Source organism: Nanorana parkeri, unplaced genomic scaffold (assembly GCF_000935625.1).
Source record: "Nanorana parkeri isolate BGI_ZX_2015 unplaced genomic scaffold, ASM93562v1 scaffold786, whole genome shotgun sequence".
NCBI classification, from domain to species: domain Eukaryota; kingdom Metazoa; phylum Chordata; class Amphibia; order Anura; family Dicroglossidae; genus Nanorana; species Nanorana parkeri.
The window spans coordinates 482,070-488,029 of record NW_017307054.1 but is presented as its reverse complement, the minus strand read 5'-3'; positions in this window follow the sequence as shown (position 1 = coordinate 488,029).

Genomic DNA, 5,960 nt, shown 5'->3' with positions numbered 1-5,960 from the left:
GAAATATCTACATATATGCAGAGCAGAGCCATTATGAGGAGAGGCAGGCTGTCATCTTCATGTGGATGTGTCTGGATCTACACACTCCATGGTGTCAGATCAGGGCGACCCTGTGGATGGCTGGCACTGCACAACTAGATTGGGTTCCTTGGCACAGCATAGAGCACCATAGCTTCTTCACAAAGAAATTCTGATCAGGTCCAAATTTATGTGACACTAAACTCAGGAGTCAAATCCTAAAAATGCATTCAACTATCTTCACTATTAAAAGAAATGTATCTTATTTGTGTATCACCCGGCTGCAAATCCTCAAATCCTCTCTGAATCCATGTCCACTGTCCTTCCTTCTGGAGGGTGGCTACTTTTCTTCCCCTGCCGCTGGAGTCCCCTCATCGTCCAACTGCTGAGCTCTCGGTCCATGAACAAGTGCATGACTTTTCGGAGGGAGTGACACCAAAATGACTGTCAATCATTCTGGTGTCACCCCCTCTAAAGGTGTCACCCGGGTGCGGGTCGCACCCCCACAATTAATGCCACTGCCCGGCGGGATAAGTTAGGTCGCCGGGTCCCCTCCTCTTTCATGCAAATGTCAGGCTCTTGGTCCAATGGTGTCACCCGAGTGTGGGCCGCACCCCCCTAGTGACGCCACTGATTGTAGTCCATCACAGGAGCCAGCTTGGAGTGGTGACTACTTTACAACACACACAGGGACCATGTGGAGCAAAAGTAGCCACCCCCCAGAAGGAAGGACAGCTTTTGGATCTATTCAGATTTTTATTTCCGGTCATGTCAGCGCTATATAAATACCAGTAATAAATAAATCATTATTTGGCCTTCGGATCCAAACTTTCATTTCAGAATGATCCACAACAGGAAATCACCTGATCGTATCTGTACTGTAACCCCCAACATCCGAATGGCCAGAGAAGAGTCACAAGTCCGATTCAGTTTTGTTTTGAACGAAATTCGGTCACATTTGAATTTTCGTTAAAGGACCATTCGGATTTGTTTGCATTCAGACACTTTGGAAATTAGGACGCACAGAATGAAGGAATTTCGTATGGATATCCATTGGCAATGTAACGAAATGTACATGTCAGCATGAGGATCTACAGCCGAGTGATACACAAATAAGATACATTTTTGTTAATAGTTAAGGTACTTCAATGCATTTGTAAAATTTAAATGCTGAGTTTAATGTCACTTTAAAATAGAACTCTAGAATTTTTTCTTTAAAAAGGAGAACTATGGGGTCAGTGTTTTTCCCCATAGTTCTCCTTAGGGTAAAGGGAGGGCACAAACTAGCGTCCTCCCGTTACCCTAAGCTCAGTATACCGTGAGCTACAGCTCGCGGTATACTGAGACGACGACTTAGATGACAACGACTTAGATGACGGGATCCGCCCAGCTGCGTGAGTGACAGCTGGCTCTGCCTATCTAGAGGCAGAGCCAGCTGTACCCGCCCCCACCCGTTCCGCCAGTCAGCGCTGGCAGATCGGAGCGGGGAGAGGGTAATCCAGCCCCTCCCCCTTTCACGGCAGAGAGCCGTGACAGGATCGAGAGGTGAGTGAGCGCCGGTATGTGTTCGCTCACCTCCCGATCTACTGAGCCGACCTGTGACAGTCTCATTGTCACAGGTCGGCTAGAACTATGAGGTGAGTGAAAAGCACTCACCTCATAGTTCTCCTTTAATAAACCCCCTGTAATGGGGCTCCTCCTGCACTGCAAGGGTTAAGCGCTCGTATGTGTCTAGGTGTTAAAATAACAAAGTTATACTCACCTGAAGCTCTGAGCCGGTCAGCTGTCCCATCACTCCCTCCAGCCTGTCTCCCCCGCCCTGCAGCATTGGAATCTTCCTCAGCGTCCTTGCGCCTGTACACTGTGTATAGACGTTGATGATTTATGGGACCTTTGACCACTGCAGAGGAGGGGGAGAGATGTTGGAAGGACCGGTCTAAAGGTGCCCATACACTTCTCGATTCTCGTACGAGAATCGCGGGAAATCCCGCGATCGTACGAGAATCGAACAGTGTGAACGAAGACGTGCGACCGTTTCTACTGTACGGTCGCACGTCTTTTGTCTAAGGAGCATGTTAGAAAACCATCCGAGAATCGTACGATTTTCGGCTGGTTTGAACGGTGCTCGGGAGACAAATGGCGAACGGGCCGGTGTGCACACGCGCACACTGCGGTTCAGCATTGCGGTCATCGGAAGCCCGCCATTCAGGGGGGCGGGCTTGCGATGATCGAGAGTACGATCTGCCTGTCCAAGATAGGCAGATCGTAAGTTTTTTGAATCACTTTACAACCATCGCAAGACTAAAGTCTTGCGATGGTTGTACAGTGTATGGCCACCTTTAGAAGAAGCCGGAGCATCAGGTGAGAATAATTTGTTTTTTTAACCTAGACACAAGCAAGCACTTAAATCCTTGCAGAGCGGGGGTAGCCCCACCACAAGGGTTAATAACAAAAATTCCTGGAGTTCCTCATTTAAGCTAGCCATACCTTTGTAGATTCCGCTAGTTCAGACCCCCCCCCTGAACAAAAAGAGAAATGGATTCCCCCATTCATGGCAGACTGTGGATGGAGGAATCTCTGCTGCCCACTACTCTCTTCCCGACAGCTGACAACCGCAGCCGTCTGGATATCCGAACAATGACTGGATGCAATCGCTGTTCCTTCACCAATTTTTCACCTGCCTCCTGTACTTGGTTAAAGTGATATTAAAGCCAAAAAGTTTTTGAACGTTTTCAAATGCTGACTAAATCCCCATACAGAATCAGCTGGTCCCCTGAGCACTGGCACTGATATCCTGTTTTAGGGTGGCTCCTTTACCTTGCAGTGTCATATGGAGCCACCCTTGTGTGCGCTAGTAAGCTGTGTGTCTCCACAAACACAGCAAGGCAAGACACTCACCTACTCCCTTCTTCCCACTCGTTCCTACCTTCAAGCAAGTAGATGAACAGTTGCTGGAGACTGTGCTCTCCCTTGATTTTGTACCAAGCAGGATGCTCAGTGTTGGAGCCACCTGTTCGTAAACACGATGACTACGTTCTTGGGTAAAAATACTTTGATATGCAATGCATAAGAAATACCTTGCTGAGTAATGTGTATTTGCTTGCTCTGGCTTTATTATTGAAAAAAAGTGCCCCCTCCCCCCCGCTGCTAGAAGGACTTACCTTGAATGATGCTTCTTGATCAGATCATCTTCTTCCTTCCACTTGTAAAGAGAAGTCCCTCCAGCGGTGGTGCCGATCTCTGATCCAGCACAGACTCCTCGGGTCCCACGGCGTCTGTCCGACATGCACGCCCGCAGCTGCGTGCATTCAGCTTCACTGTGTCTCCCTGCTGAAGATCTCTACTGCACATGCACCCGCTCTCATCATCCTGCACGGCCGCTCGAGAAGCTTCAGCTCTTCAGACGGGAGCGATCGGCAGAGACACAGGTAAGCAATAGCAGATTATATGCAAAAAAAAAAGTTTAATTGCACTTTAATATTACTTCAATCTATTACAGGGGTAGGAAAACCCCCAGCTGTGGTCTAAATTCAAATCCCATTAGATATTGCAAGACTGACACCAACAGTCATGGAGGGAGATGCATGATGGGATTTGTAGATTCACCACAGCTGGACAGCCGCAGCATGCCTACCCCTGATCTATTAGCATGTGTTTGGATTGCGACAAAAATATTAAAGCATCCAGTGGAAACCTACAGAAAGTAGATTGCGTCATTAGCAGGAACTGAACCCAGGATCACAGAGCTGCAGGTCTTTTATGGCTAACTACCATATTGTCCAAGTGCAGGCATGTACGCACGCACGGACTGTATGGTGAGAACATTCTGCTTTAAAAAGTTTTCACCTTTAGGTTTCTTAGCAACCTTATTTTGAGGAAAACAGCCATCTAAACATGTATCCCTTATTATTGAAAAGATTCGGTTTGACTTGATGATGACAGGATGTGTCAGACTCTGGAAACTACTGCTATACCCTGTATGATTGGGGTTTATGCAGCTGGTTGGATCTGTATTTTATATCACAGAAAACACAAGACCTTTTTCCAGATGCAGCAAGAAGAGTAAAAGCTAGCGGGTCGATCCTACAAATGAAGTTGCCAAAGCCTATGGACCGCTCTGGCATCAGAACCTCCTATAATTCACGTACCCCTGTTAGACTAAATGACATGAAATAGAAGCAATGAAATGGCTGATGTTCTTACCTCCCCTGGAGAAAATGCTGATGCAGGCTTTCTTCAGTGTTCCTTACAAACATGAAAGCTTAGACATGCGGAGCTATAGGTCAGAGTGTAGACTAATGTCTCCTCCAGTTGGGATCATGTAACAAAAATGTCTAGGTACACAGACCCGAGGAGGATCACGTTCGTCAGGAAAGGCATTTCAGTCCTCCTGTTACTATTCATTCATACATCTTAGCAGGACTATTCACATACTATCCACGTATAGGCCTACCGTGTCACTAAACTAAACTCTCTGGAGTCTCCTAAATCTTAATATTCCAATACATTAACAACGATGTATCTTATTTGTGTATCACTCGGCTGTAGATCCTCAAATCATCTCTGAATTGGTGCTGACACTGTCCTTCCTTCTGGAGGGTGGCTACTTTTGCTCCCCATGGTCCCTGTGTGTGTTGTAAAGTAGCCACTGCTCCAAGCTCTCTACCGTGATGGACTACAATCAGTGGCGTCACTAAAGGGTGCGTCCTACACCCAGGTGACATCATTGGACCGAGAGACCGACAATTGCATGAGGGAGGAGGGGACCCAGTGGCATACCTTATCCCGCTGGGCAGTGGCATCGCTAGGGGGGGTGTGGGACACACCTGGGTGACACTAGAATGACTGTCAGTCATTTTGGTGTGACCCCCTCTGAAAAGTCAGGCACTCGTTCATGGACCGCAAGCCCGACAGTTGCAAGAGAGGAGGGGACCCTCTCAATCCAAATGAGATAACTAAACGTGAGATTGTAGTCCATCACAGGAGCGGGCTTGGAGCGGTGACTACTTTACAGTACTTTCCCTTGCAGTTCTACATTAATTGTTGCCACTCAATAGTGAGTTTTGAAACATACATAGTGCTACATTGTTACTTCCTCACACTCTAATCTATGGGGTTTTCTTGTTTACACTTTCAGACCCCCCAACTGTCCCTCACTTGGAGCCAAATCCCTTTGTCCTTCTTTCCTCCTCAGTTGTCCCTCTTTTTGGTCTGACGTACAGATATCTATGAAAAGGATTTAAACTACTAAAAGTGTTATTTTTGCACTAAAACCTTCCTCCGATCTCTTACAGGGTTATTCACAAAAGGGTGAAGAGTTTGGGGAAGTTGGGACAAGAGAACAATCTAGGACAACCTAGCTGAACTGGAAAATTCTTCCAAAGCAGCTATGTTGTCCTAGATTGTTCTCTTCTCCGGCCTTCCCCAGACTATTCACCCTTTTGTGAATAACCCTGTAAATCATCTTGTTTGCCATTTTAAAAAGCCAATAAATGGTGTAACAACAACATTTTTGGCATATAAATTCCTAAATGGCCGGCATACCTGTGGACGTGGCAGGGGGTGTCTCCATTACCTAAATACATTGCGCTGGAAGGTGTCCCCCCTCCTCATCTCAGAAAGATGGGCGGTATGCATGTTATATGGATAAAAACCTGTGCTTGCATAGCAGCGTGGACCCCCTACACTTCACGTGGCATAAAGTCAGATAAAGATAAAAGTACTGTTTAACTCTTAAACCTTTTTTCAATAATTATTACAGGTCAAACAAATATACATCGCCCAGCAAAGAAGCAAAGAATTTCATTACATTTGTGCCGAAAAACTTACAGCCATGTTTCCAAACAGCTCCAACTCTCTCAGCTCAGCACCCCTGAATTTTCTGTCCAGTACAAGACCACAAGGGACAGAGCAGAGCTTCAAAAAAGGAAACAGAAGGAAGG